This window comes from Halichoerus grypus, chromosome 7, assembly GCF_964656455.1.
Source record: "Halichoerus grypus chromosome 7, mHalGry1.hap1.1, whole genome shotgun sequence".
Lineage (NCBI taxonomy): Eukaryota > Metazoa > Chordata > Mammalia > Carnivora > Phocidae > Halichoerus > Halichoerus grypus.
Window position 1 is genome coordinate 148,544,893 of NC_135718.1, and position 13,995 is coordinate 148,558,887.

The 13,995-nt window shown below is 39.3% G+C and overlaps 1 pseudogene; it reads right to left on the reverse strand.

Annotated features, from left to right (window-relative positions):
• Window positions 1-2,992: 2,992 nt before the first annotated feature.
• Window positions 2,993-3,155, reverse strand: LOC118520627 (U2 spliceosomal RNA; annotated as a pseudogene).
• Between the last annotated feature and the right edge of the window lie 10,840 nt (window positions 3,156-13,995).

The following is a 13,995-nucleotide window of genomic DNA, read 5'->3' on the forward strand; positions in this document are numbered from 1 at the left end:
TGGGCTTCATTTACGAGGAAGGCAAGGCCATTCAATTCCAATTAACTGCACGGTTCTTGTGTAAAAAACAACCTTAAACTTTTAGACTATTTAAAGAAAAGCAAAAGTCCCCACCCTTACTTTTTCATAAAACAGAATTGTCCTGACAAGGGCTTTCCTGTTCTTTTGAGTCAATAAGGCTCAAAGAACTTAAAAATAGATGATGGTTTTACATTTATCATTTGAACAAACATGGGAAATTCGGAAATAGTTGCCACGGAATTCTGGGAATAATTTTTTCCATCTCCACAGTTGGCAAAGTGGTTCTAAGGGAACCGTAGACGACATAAATGCACACACTGGGGATGTATTGGCATCTAGCCTCCTAAGACATAATGTCATTTGAGGCCAATCTCACTTGGAGGGAACACTAGTGATTTCAAAAATGCAGCTAAGGAGCACAGCGATGCTTCCTAACTCAGTGAAACTCTCTCTCCTGGGGCACTGATGATGGTAAGACACCACCAGGCCTTCATTTTCCTCTCATAACATTTCCTCCTATTCCCAGTTGTGTGTTGGTGAGAGCTAGGGAGCAGAGGGTGAAAGGATAAACCAATATAGAGAAAGGAAAGGTACGAAAAAGGCCACTGAACTAGAAAATGTGTAGATCTGGGTGATAATTTCAGATTCAGCAATAATTAGCTGTGTGACCTTGAGCAAATTACCCAACAGGACAGTCCTCCATTTCCTTATAGGTGAAACAAAAGGATTTGTAAGATTTCTAAGGACCTTTCCAGGTTTGCCTTCTAAAAGGAAAAACAGTAACAATACAAAATAATTTCACTGAGAGCCACCTGGTAGGCTTTAATGTGTAAGCATATGGACTGTATAATGTGTGCAGCCCATATGCATATAGAGATGAGCTAAACAAAAAGAAGGAAAAATAGGAACCTGTCATGGAAAGAGACTGGGACTGGAAGTCAGAAGAATTATTCCTTTTTTCTCCCTTTTTTTTAAGTTTTTATTTAAATTCCAGTTAGTTAACATACAGTTAACATACAGTGTAGTATTAGTTTAGGTGTACAATAGAGTGATTTCAACACTTCCACGCATCACCAGCTGCTCATCACAACTGCCCCCCTTAATCCCATCACCTGTTTCCCCCATCCCCGTCCCCCCTCCCCTCTGGTCACCAGCAGTTTGTTCCCTCTAGTTAAGAGTCTGTTTCTTGGTTTCTCTCTCTCTCTCTTGAATTCTGCATATGAGTGAAATAGTGATATTTGTCTTTCTCTGACTGACTTATTTCGCTTAGCATTGTACTCTCTAGCTCCATCCATGTCATCAGAAGAATTATTTCATTCATTTATTTACTGTTCATTCATAGACCATTCATTTATTCAGAAATATTCATTGAGAGCCCATCATTTACCAGTCACTAGACTAGGATCTGGAATATGACAATGAAAAAGCAAACTCTCCTGCCCTTTTGGAATTGATATGCTCCAGGAGAGATAGGTAACATATATAAAAAACAACAACAACAGCAACAACAAAGAAACACGATAATTGAAGATTGGTATAAATGTCACAGAGCAAATAAATGAGGCACAGAATTCCCAAGTAGCAAAGGGGCACAGTGTGTTCAAGAGCAAAGAAGCCATTGCAGTTAGAATGCACTAAGCAAGGGAGAGAATGCAGGAGATATGTTGTAGTTAAACAAGACTCAGATCTTGCAAAGCCTTAGTGATCATGGTAAGATTTTTAGGTTTTAAGAGCAAAAGGTAGGAGGTGGCCTGGGTGGCTCAGTGGGTTGAGCATCTGACTCTTGATTTCAGTTCTGGTGATGATTTCAGGATCATGAGATCGAGCCCTGCATGGGCTCCAGCTCAGCCCAGAGTCTACTTGAGATTCTCTCCCTTTCCCACCCTCTCTGCCCTTCCCCATACACTCTCTCTCTTTCTCTCTCTCTCAAATAAATAAATAAAATCTTCAAAAAAAAAGCAATGGGGAATCAAATCATTGAAGAGTTTTAGGTAGAAAGGTGACAAAGTCTACATCAATCTTTCTGGCTTTTGTATGCAAAAGAGAGGAGGATGTTAGAGTGGAGAAAATTAGTGATGGACTTGCGGATTTTTATATATTGTTTCACAACCATTTATGACCAATTAGAATCATAATTTTTTTTATGTTTAGATTTTCCCAAATTTGTCCTGGGGTGGGAAGTAGGTGGGAGAAAACTTAAAGGTGACTTTTGTGATTTTGGCACTATTTCAAAATTCCACCAGTAATGTCTAAGTGTTCCAGCTTCTTCACATCTCCACCACCACTTATTATTCTGTGTGTGTGTGTGTATGTGTGTGTGTGTGTGAATAGCCATACTAATGGGGTAAAGTGAAAATCTATTGTGGTGTTGATTTGTGTTTTACTGCTGATTGCTCTGCTGAGCAGCTTTTTATGTGCTTATTGGCCCTTTGTATATTTTCTTTGGAGAAAAATATATATTCAAGTCCCCTGCCCATCTTTTAATAAGGTTATCTGATTTTCTGTTAAGTTATAGTTCTTTGTATATTCTGGATATGAACCCCTTATTACATATATGATTTGCAAATATTTTACCCCAATGTGTAGATTGTCTTTTCACTCTGCTGATTGTGTCCTTTGAGGAACAGAAGTTTTTAAGTTTGATGTAGTCCCTTTGTCTATTTTTGCTTTTGCTGCCTATACTTTTGGTGTCATTTCCAAGAAATAATTGCCAAATCCAATGTCATGAATCTTTTCCCTTGTTTTATTCTAGAAGTTTTACAGTTTTGAGTCTTATATTTAGGTGTTAAATCTATTTTTTACATGGTGTAAAATAAGGGTCTGACTTCACTTTACATGTGGATATCTGGTTTTCTAAACACCATTTATTGAAGATACTGTCCCTCCCTGATTAGGTAGTCATAGCACCTTTATCAAAGGGTTTTTTTCTGTACTCTTCATTCTATTCCTTTGGTCTATATAGCTGTCTTTATGAAAGTACCACACTGTTTTGATTACTATAGCTTTGTAATATGTTTTGAAATCAGGACCCATAAGTCCTCCAACTTTGTTCTTTTTTTTCCCAAAATTGTTTTGGCTACTTGGTGTCCTTTCAGATTCTACACTTGATCTTAGCCAAAAGGCCAAGAAGTGATCAATTCCACATGAATTTCAGGATGACATTTTTATGTTTCTACAAAAAAATGCAATTAGGTTTTGATAGAGATTGCATTGAATATATAGATTTGTTTGAGTAGTATTGATGTCTTAACAATATGGTCTTCTCATCTATGAACATGGCATGTCTTTCCATTCATTTGTGATTTTTTAGATTTCTTTCAGCAATGTTTTATAGTTTTCAATGTAGAAGCCTTTTATCTCCTTCGTTAAGTTTATCCCTAAGTATTTGATTCTTTTTGATGCTATCATAAATGAAATTGCTGTCTTAATTTCCTTTCCTGACTATTCATTCTTGGTGTATGGAAATGCAACTGATTTACATGTGTCGATTTTGTGTCTACAACTGTTGAACTTATTAGCTCTAACAGGTGTGTGTGTGTGTGTGTGTGTGTATAATCTTTAAGGTTTCTACATATAAGGTCATGTCATCTACGACAGAGATAATTTTATATCTTCCTCAACAATTTGGATGGCTTTTATTTCTTTTTCTTGACTAATTACTCTGTCTAGAACTTCTAATGATGTGTTGAATAGAAGTGGAAAAAGCGAGCATCCTTTTCTTCTTTCTGATCTGAGAGGAAAAGCTTTCAGTCTTTCATCATTAAGTAAGTTAGCTGTAAGCCTTTCATATTTGGCTTTTATTATGTTCAGGTAGTTTCTTTCTATTCCTAGTTTGTTGACTATTTTTGTCATGAAAGGATGTTGAATGTTGCCAAGTGCTCTTTCTGCATCAGTTAAGATGATCATGAGGTTTTTCTCCTTCATTCTGTTAATGTGACGTACCAAGACAATTGCTTTTGGGGTGCTCGGCTGGCTCGTTGGTGGAGCATAAGACTCTTGGTCTTGGGGTTGTGAGTTCAAGCCCCACACTGGGCATGGAGCTTACTTTAAAAATAGACTGTTGTTTTTTTATGTACTAATGCAATATTCTGCAATTCTGCTAATTTTAAAATTATTTGTGCTGCATTTCTATGAATTATCATAGGTTTTCAGGATACAGAGCCATATCATATCATCTGCAAAATCAGGTATTTTAACTAATCTTTTCTAATCCTTATCCTTCTGATTTTATGCTTTTGTCAGAATTTGTAACCTAAAAGCTCTAGTTCTATAGTGAATAATAATAATAATAAGGAAGTGGCCATGGTCGCCTGATGCCAGACTTCAGAGAGAATAGTTCAGTGTTTTTCTATTTAATAGATGCTAGCTTTCAAGTAAGGTATATATCTTTTTTTATGTTGAAAAAATATTCATTGATTATTTTTATTATGTATTTTTATTGGAAATGTGAGTTAAATTTTCCAAATGTTTTTCCAACATGTATGAAAAAAAACATACGACTTTTCTCACTAGAACTAATAATAAGGTGAAATATATTAATGAACTTCCCAATATTAATCTATCTTGTATTTCTGGTAGAAAGTCTATTTTGTCTTGATACATTATTTTCTTAATGTGCTATTGGGCACCGTGTTAATATTTATTTTGGACCATTGTGTCAATATTTATAAACCCATGTCTGTGGGTTTGAGGAAAGTATTTTTTTAAAACAAGTTTTGTTATTAATGATATATTCTTTTGTCAGAAGAATTTGGACAATTTCCTTCTTTTTCTATGCTTTCGTACAAATAGGGCAGCGGACTTTGACATTTCCGTAGAATTCCCCTGTGAAATCATCTTGACCTGCTGTTTTTCTGAGATGTGGAGAGTGGGAAGTAACTCTTTGGTAACTTTCCCCATGCCTTCTATAAAAATTGGTCTGTTTTCTTCACCGGGGTCAATTTTGGCAAAATATGTTTTCCCAGAAAATTATCCACTTTTGCATTATTTAACTCTCATCAGTCTTATTTTTGCATAATAATCAGAGAATTTTTTTGTACGATGACTACTTTGTCATTTTTTTATCTTGTGTATTTGTGGGGTTTTTTCTCTGCCACCCCCTTCCCATAAACAATGTTACATTTCTTAATTAGATCAGATAGTGATTGCTTATTTTTTATAATCAAATATTTACTTATTGATATGACTATTTCCTTCTTTTCTACTTCATTAATTTCTTTTTCAAAAAGATTTTATTTATTTATTTATTTGAGAGAGAGAGAGAGAACATGAGCATGAGTGGAGGGAAGCGGCAGAGGGAGAGGGAGAAGCAGACTCCCCCTGAGCAGGGAGCCTGATACAGGGCTGGATCCAGGAACCCGGGATCATGACCTGAGCCGAAGGCAGACGCTTAACCGACTGAGCCACCCAGGCACCCCTCTACTTCATTAATTTCTGTTTTTATTCTTATTTCCTCTCTTTTGCTCCTTTATTAACTGAATTATTCTGTTTTTCAAATGTTGGAATGACATGTTTAATTCACGTTTTCACTGTTCACTTTTATTGACATATTTAAGACTATACAATTTCCCCTGGTCACTGCTTTAATTGTATAAAGATAAATAGATTCTGACACATGATATTTTAATGATTATTTTTACAATGTGATATTAATTTTTATTCCTTCCTTTGAATCTGGGATTTTTGCATAATAATCAGAGAATTTTTTTGTACGATGACTACTTTGTGTAATTTATTGAACTTTTTAATGTGACTCAGTATGTGGTGAATTGGTGAATTTCACAAATACACAATGTGCATTCAGACATAAGATTCATTCTCTATTATCAGGGTGCAAATATATCCATCTTATTTATTATGCTGTTTGTGTCTCCTTTATCCTTACTTATTTTTTATTCACGTTACCTTTCTCAGTCTGAGCACGGCATGCCAAAGTCTCTTAATGTTCACTGCTGTCTCTTTGCATTTCCTTTGGTTTCTGTTTTAGGAAGGTGGCTGATGTGCAAAAGTTCCTATCTCATCTTTACTGTGAATTGTGGCCTTTGCTTTCATAGCATTTTCTTCTTTGTCTTACCTCCTTTTGTCCTGAAGTCTGCCTTGATAGATAGCAAAATCAAAGCCCTGCTCTCAGTTTCCCTCTTGCATTTACCTGGTACGCTTCGCCCAATTCTTTTATCTGTAGGCTTTCTGCACCACCTCGTTTTAGTTGTGTCATGTGTATATGGCACAGGGTTGGTTTTGTGTTGTGAGCCAACTTGAAAATATGTTTTTAAGACACGAATTCAACTTATTTACATTTACTAATATGATTGATGTGTTTTATTTCTGCTCTTCAATTGTTTTACTGCGTTCATTATATAGTTTCCCTCTAAAGTGACTTGCACTATGCGATCTCTTCTCTCTCTCCCTTAAATTGTGTCATTCTGTTTCTGTTGTTATTTAGGAAGACTTGTATTCATGACCAAGTTGTTACCTCATACTAATGCCTTTATATAATGGTAAGGGTCTCTTATTTCCTTGCCTAGCCTACGCTGCCTGGTGGCCTTAAATGATATTCCTTGATTTTCCCGGCCTCCTACTCCTTTCTGCTCTGCTTTCCCCACTGATTTTCCCAATTAGTTGTAAATTAAAGTTTGCAGAGGTCATTGTCTTTATGTTATGTTGCAAGGCAAGATATGGGCGATTTTATTTGCTCTCTTGTTCATCTGTGTTTTTGTTTTTGAGGCTGTGTGGAGGGATTCCAATTTAGGCTGTTGCCATTATCCTATAGACCTGGAAGCTTCTCATAGATTTTTATGAGAATTAAATGAGCTAATCTATATGAAAGTAAAGATGGCTGATTACCCTTTGGTGGAAAGACTTCAGTAATTTGTTTTCTTGCATTTAGAGGTAACACATTTTTTTTCTAACTACTGTCCATTAACCCTTTTATGTGAAGTATTTTGCCACCTTTGGCTTCCTAACATGCCTTCTGCTTTGGTGTGTAAAAACCTTCTGATTCCATAGAAAGGTACAGGAGGTTGCAGGCAGGTAACATGTCAATGGGCTTCCCTGGGGAGAGCAGGAAGAAATGACGGATCTGGAAGAGAAAGCATCAAACAAGAGGAGAAGGTGATGAGAAAGATATAGAGCAGAAATAAATTGTTAGTTCTCTTGTATTCTACTTAGGTTTGTCCCAGGCTATAGACAAGGCTGGATAGTCCAATGGTGTTCAATGCACCAACTGGCCCAGGTTAAAAATGAACACATCAGAGATCCTTTGGAATAATAGCTATAATTAGGTAACTTTTTCTTTGAAGAAGGCATTGTGCTTGGACACAAAGAAACAACAATACATGACATATAGTTAATGACCTCAGTGAACCTTAAAATATTTGATACGATAAGCACTGGTTTAAAACTATGTTCACAAAAAGCCCAAAAACTTTGAATTTTTATTGTCTTTATTTTATTTTTAAAAGATTTTATTTATTTATTTATTTATTTATTTATTTGGAACAGAGAGAGAGAACAACAGGGGGAGCAGCAGAGGGAGAGAGAGAAGCAGGCTAAGCAGGGAGTCAGATGCAGGGCTAGATCCCAGGCCCCTGGAATCATGACTGAGCCAAAGGCAGACACTTAACCAACTGAGCCACCCAGGCACCCCCATCATCTTCATTTTAAACATGAGAAAAAACTACGATTCAGATTCAGAGAGGTTGAGAGAATGGTTGAAAGCCACATAATTATAAAGGAACAGAATGGTGACTTGATTGAAAGATTCCTTTGTTCAAATCCCACCCACTATAATATAAGTTAAGATGAAGAAGGGCAAGAGGAGTGGCCGAACAGATTTGTTCTAAATTCCTAGAGAACAAGGTAGTTACTTGTGGTCGGAATGGTCTGGGAAGATATTTCAGAAAACGTTGGATGTGTAGCTTTCCCTCCATGCAGAATGGCATCTGTGTCTGTAATCCCTGCGTACCCCACTGCTGCCTGGCTGGACCAGCTGTGGAAAGGGTACTTAGCCACTCCTTTGCTCTGTGACTCAACAGGAAGCAGCTCTTCCTTCTTAAAAAAGAAACCCTGATTTTGCAGAGAGACTTCAGGCAGGAGCCTCTTTTTAATCAGAGGTTGTAATTAATATGATCATGGGTCCTGAGAGGGAGCTTGACTGAGAGTGCAGGGATGGGGTTGACAAGATACAGATTTCCTATTATCTGATCAGGAGGGCGAGTGTGTGAATTCATTTGGAGGAACAAAGAAAGTCTATGCATTGGTCCTTTGAGCCAGATAAGCACCAGCAAGGTGTGAAGTGGTCTTGGAATGACCTATAAGCCTGTATTTGTTTTTGAGAACAGGGGGTTTATAAATATCAGAGCAACAGTGTATGGAAGTGGTTCTAATTGAATTGGAGATGTTATTGACAGGACCTGGCTCTGGAAGTGTCTCTTCAACTCCCCGGAGGTGATATTCCCATTAAGTTTCTTATTTAAGATTGAGAATAAGAGAATAGAACCAAGAAATGAGGAAGAAAAAGTAGTTAGCCCAAAGTGCAAGCAGACCTAAATAATCTCCATCGCTATATCTAGGTATAAGAAAATATCACAGAATATTAGAGCATAAAGACTTCAGGAAAAATGGCTATCATTTTCATTTTGTAGACAAGGAAACAGAATTGTCCCTGTTGAACCCTGGCCCCACTGTCCCCAAATAAATTAGAACAGCTGGCCCAATGACCAGAATTCAAAGCAGTTTCCAAAGCTATTAAAGGCTGTTCTTTCCAGGACTCTTTGTGGATGATCCCAAAGTGGAAGGTGGGTGATGGAGAGGAAAAGCCCAGAGTACCAGAAATACCTGCATTTGAATCTCACTTTTGTTAGCTATTTTAAGCTAGACAGTTATGGGAAAATCTGTTATCTACCTTGAGCCTCAGTTTTCTCATCCATAACATCTCAATGGTAATCCATACCTTGTTAAAAAAGCTAAGCAGAAGGAGTTATTAGCTCTTTCTAGAGAAAGTTACAGAAAAAGCATATTTCAATCTGTTCATCAAAGACTGGTTGAGGCATTGAGAAAGGGGAGCAGTAGAAAATAGACATTTCAGGCAGAAGAAATGCAGAAGCAAAGTCATGACTGAGAAAATACAAGTCCTAGAGAGACAGTAGGACCCCGTGGTTGAGATTTTTGTGCCAGAGAAGATTAGCCTTTATCTGTTAGTGGTAGTAGTCATAACTGGCAACATTTACTGAGTGCATATTATAGACAGGGCACTGTTCTAAGAATCTAACATTTATTGTCATATTTAATCCTTGCCAGAACACTGTCAGGTAAATACTCTGGTCCTCATGGTACAGATGAGAAAACTGAGACACAGAAAGGTAAGGTTATTTGCCCAAGGTCACATAAAGAGCAAATTCAGAATCGGAGCTGCAGCAGACAATGAGAAGCAAACAAAAGATGCTTCAGCAAGGTGGTAGAAGAGACAGGTGTGTGTGTGTGTTTGTGTGTGTGTGTGTTCACCGTGTATTGTGTCTTGTTCTGTGTCCATGTATGTCCACACTTACACACTAAGCTGGGACAGAAGTTCAACAATGTCAAAATTATCAGCACCAGAATATACTAAGTGCATATTTTTCACTGGCAAATGCTGTCCCCTCCATGTTAATCTCCGGTCAGCATCAAAGAAACACAGCCAGAAACCTATTTCATTTTCTTAAGGAAAAAAAAAATCTAAATGTCACAGTTATCAGAGTCATAGCACGCCGTCATTGAAAATACCGCTTCTGAAGAAAGCAAGTGATGACTTAAAGCAATGTCTCTTACATTATGTAAATGTAAAATATACAGAATGCTACGTAGGGTCTACAGAGCCCCAGACCGACACTCCTCCTCGGAACTGTCAAGGTCATCAAAAACAGGAAAAGTCTGAGAAAATGTCACAGTTAAGAGGAGACTAAGGAGACGTGACAAGTAGATGTGTTGTGGGGTCCTGGATGACACCCGGGGACGGAGAAAGGCATCAAGTAAAAGAACATGTAATTACTTCAATGCAAACTCCTCGGCATTGGAAAGCCCTGAATTTTCATACAATCCCTACTTAAAATGCTATATTTTTGAAACACACCTGGTCAAAGTCTTTCAGAAAAAAATCGGAGGTCTGTGAAAAAGGATGTCCTAAATGGCTTTGACTTCCTGTTATATTTTAATGTAGAACCGGGCACTCCAAGTGCTGCATACCATCAGTGGATAAACACATGTTGGGGACACTTGCAATGCAGGACACAAAACTATTTCTTTGAAAGAAGAGGATATTTGGTATTTCTCGGACTTATGGTTAGGTACTTTTTAGATCAGGAATTAGTTTGAACCATAGGGAATCGCCAATATTTGACTGTTTCTGACCTGAAAATAGACAACTATAACTTCATGGGGTTCAACCCAGTGTCTTCGACGCTGTGCAGCCTGATCTCTGAGTCGTTTGGGACATCTGGGTCTGCGGCCAACCCAGAGGCTGCCGGTGAGCACGCTCTTGATGTGAGCGGCCGACTCTGTGAAACTATCTGCATGGCTGTTTTCACCCCTTCTTACGTCCCACCCAACCCCACCTCCCACCCCCAAATCAGCAGCTGACTCCGGCAATGTCTGGGGACCTAAACAGAGCTTGCCGCCACCGTTTAACTCATCAAGAATCTAAGCCAAGGCAAAACAGGCTTTCTGTGGAAAAATTTTTTGAAAATTAGGAAAATCTCCAACCTCGGTGGCCTCTCTAGGACCTAGCTGTTGTTGAGGGACCAGGTTCTGAGACTCGGTGTGACATTTCCTGAGGAAGCAGAGAGTTTCAGTAGAAAGTCAGAGAACAGAGCGAATGAAGGTCTGGAAAAAGTATTTGGTTTGTTAAAAGGCTCCCGCGCCCCGCAGTTGACCTACATTGCAGAGTCCTTAGTAATAAGGCAGTATTTTATCCCAGCTTCCTCTCTCCCGCCCTCCCTCTCCCTTCCAAATCCTGATTTCTTTCTTTCTTTCTTTCTTTTTTTTTTTTCCTGGAGTAGCAGCTACAGAGCATGGGGTGAAAAGTCGCTGGAAGGACAAGTTGACAGATAGCATTTGGGTCGCTGGGTCACTGGAAGGCGTCGTGATCTGGGCTCAGACAGAGCGATTTCCTCGGTGATTTTAATCTTTCGTCTGTTCACACGTCATGCCACCTGGACATAATGCAGAGAAATCTGGAGGTTTAACAAACCTTTCCTTTTGCCCCAAAAGCTCTCTTGGAAAAAAAAAAAAAAAAAAAAAAACCCACAGAGCGAGGGAGAAAGTGAAAGGAAAGAGAGAGTTAACCCTGTCCCTGCCTTCCCCTTCTGCAGTAGAAAATCTAAGAGGGGGACAGACCTAGCTGGCAATTAATAAGCTCAGGGCTTTGTGTGAGTGAGGAGGGCCTCGTCTTTATGGAGACTGTAAATAATATAACAAGCTGCCCCTTTTACTGCCTTAGACACATATAAGTGGCAGTTTTATCCTTTTTCGTTGATCCTCTGTTCAGGTTTTGATTTACTTCCAAATCTCTTGTCGTAGATTCTTGGAAAACATTTATTTGGGTGGTGGGGGTGGGGTGCAAACTGTGGGAGAAAGGATGTAGAGACAGAGGGCTATCCATGAAGGGAGATATTAATATCTGTCCCGTGACTGTGGCCAGACAGTCTGCTTTTCTTATTTCCCCATAAGGTTCTGAGCTATTTCTGACCAAGGGTGTTAAATCTTAGAATTAATGGGTTTCAGCAAAGTAGATGCCAGCACTCCAGAGAAATGCTTCTGCTTAACTTGTTAGAGATATGTCTCAGATCATGCTTGATCAAGCAGGGAAATGGTGAGAGAAAAGCCAGCCAAGGGATGGCCAAGTAGGTCCTTTGGGTTTCTTCCATCTGGACAAACGGTCGGAAGAGAGAAATGCTCCAGCCCCTGACCCTGTGTTCCCTCAGAATGCTCATCATACTACTGGTAAAGCACTTATCAAACTTCATCATGGTTATCAGCTTAAATGTCAGCAGTAGACTATAAACTCCACAGAGGCAGTGACTTTATCCTTTTCATCTCTCAAAGTGCCTGAAATATAGTGGGGGTGTTTTAAATATTGGCTTATTTATCAAATGTTGTCTGAGCACCTACTGTCACCAGGTCGAGAGTCAGCCAATGAGTATACAATGAGGAACAAGTTAGGGTCCCTTTTCACAAGTTGCTTATAGTTTTGTGGGGAGACAGATGTACAAAGATAACACGTGTACTAAAATATTACAGATGTTGTCCGGATGTGCAGGCTTCCACAAGGGAATTAAGGAGGGGTCTGTTCTACTGGGGTACTGGGGAGGGGTAGAAAGGATCAAGAAAGATGTCACGAATGAAACATTTGCCGGGGAGGTATAAGCCAAGAGCCACACAGGCCAGTTGAGAGACTATCTCAATGGCCTTTGGGAGAAATACCAGGGTCTGGAGTGGAGAGGAGGCGGCAGCATTAAAACATAAGAGGGAGGGGATGCTCCAGAACTCAGCGACCACCGAGATGCAGAGTCAGAAGGAAAGTGGATGATGATCTCCAGGTCTCTGGCACTAATGGTTGGGTAATTAATAGCACAGTTCACTCACCCAGGGCAAAGGAAAGAAAGGAAGGAGGTCATGATACTGGTCACCTAGAGGCTATAATATCAGGACATTATCTACTAATAATCCCAGTAACCAACTGAACTGTGTTTGTTTGCTCAGATTATCCCAGTTGCCTTGGCTTCTAGTACATACAGCTTGTCTTGTTGCCATGAACCTTGGAACAACACCACTTACCTGTGCCAAAGTACAAAGGAAACATCATAGGCAGGGAGTTTGGAAACCTGGATTGAGTCTTGGCTCCGAAACTGTCTGAGTCCCAATTTACTCCCTTTTACTCTGGAGATGAAAGCTGCTCCCTGCCTAGCTCATGAGCTTGCTGGGAGTGTTGAATGAGATTATGCATCTCAAAGCTACACAAACATAAGAAGGGAGATATGACAGATCCGAAAGCCCTCTAACCCAAGAATTTGGAGGGGTACCAGATTTGGGGGCAGTGACAGAAAGCTAATGAAAATTAAAATTGCCTTGAAGTTAGCAGACCTGACTCATGAAGATGAAACTTCTCTCAAGAGGGTATTTGCCAAGTGGTGCTGCTCAAAGGAAAGTGTTCCATCCAATCTGCCCAGCATGAGCTCCAGATTGCTGAGCTTTTGGGAGGCTCATTTATCAGAGGAAAACTGCAACCAGTTTCTTGGTCTAGTGACCCTAACTTGTGCAGGTGGTAGCCTTTAATCTTGGGCAAAGTCCATTTGGGATAATTCCATTCAGCTCCTTGTCACCCCAGCTTCCACTTCCTTGGAGCATCATCCTTCCCTTCCTGTCTTGGAAATTGCCACCAGTAGGAGAATATCTGACTACATTTTTGTGTGTGCAGAGTGGATTTTCCCTGTTTCATAATGAGGACATTTTTCTTGTGAGACCAACTTCCAAGTAGCTTATTCTTAGAACCTAGCCCCAAGACCTTTTCTCACTAACCAGGTAAATTAGAGCATGATAGACCATAATAGCTGTTTGGAAAGCCAAGATCACTGTGAAAGGATCACTAGTGGCCAGGGAGATAACATAGATGTGTGAAGTAGCCGGTGGGTTTAAGACAATTCAGAAGGCTAAAAGCTGGAGTGTACATTCCACATCTAAATTCACCCATCATTCTAGAAGATAAAACATTGCTCCAAGAGTTCCTTATTCTCCACACCCCTACCAGCACCTGTTATCTCTTGTCTTTTTGATGATAGCCATTTTAACAGGCATGAGATGATATCTCATTGTGGGTTTTGATTTGCATTTCCCAGGTGATTAGTGGTGGTGAGCATGTTTTCATGTACCTGTTGACCATCTGTATGTCTTCTTTGGAAAGATATCTATTCAGGACCTCTGCCCATGTTCTTAATCAGATTTTTT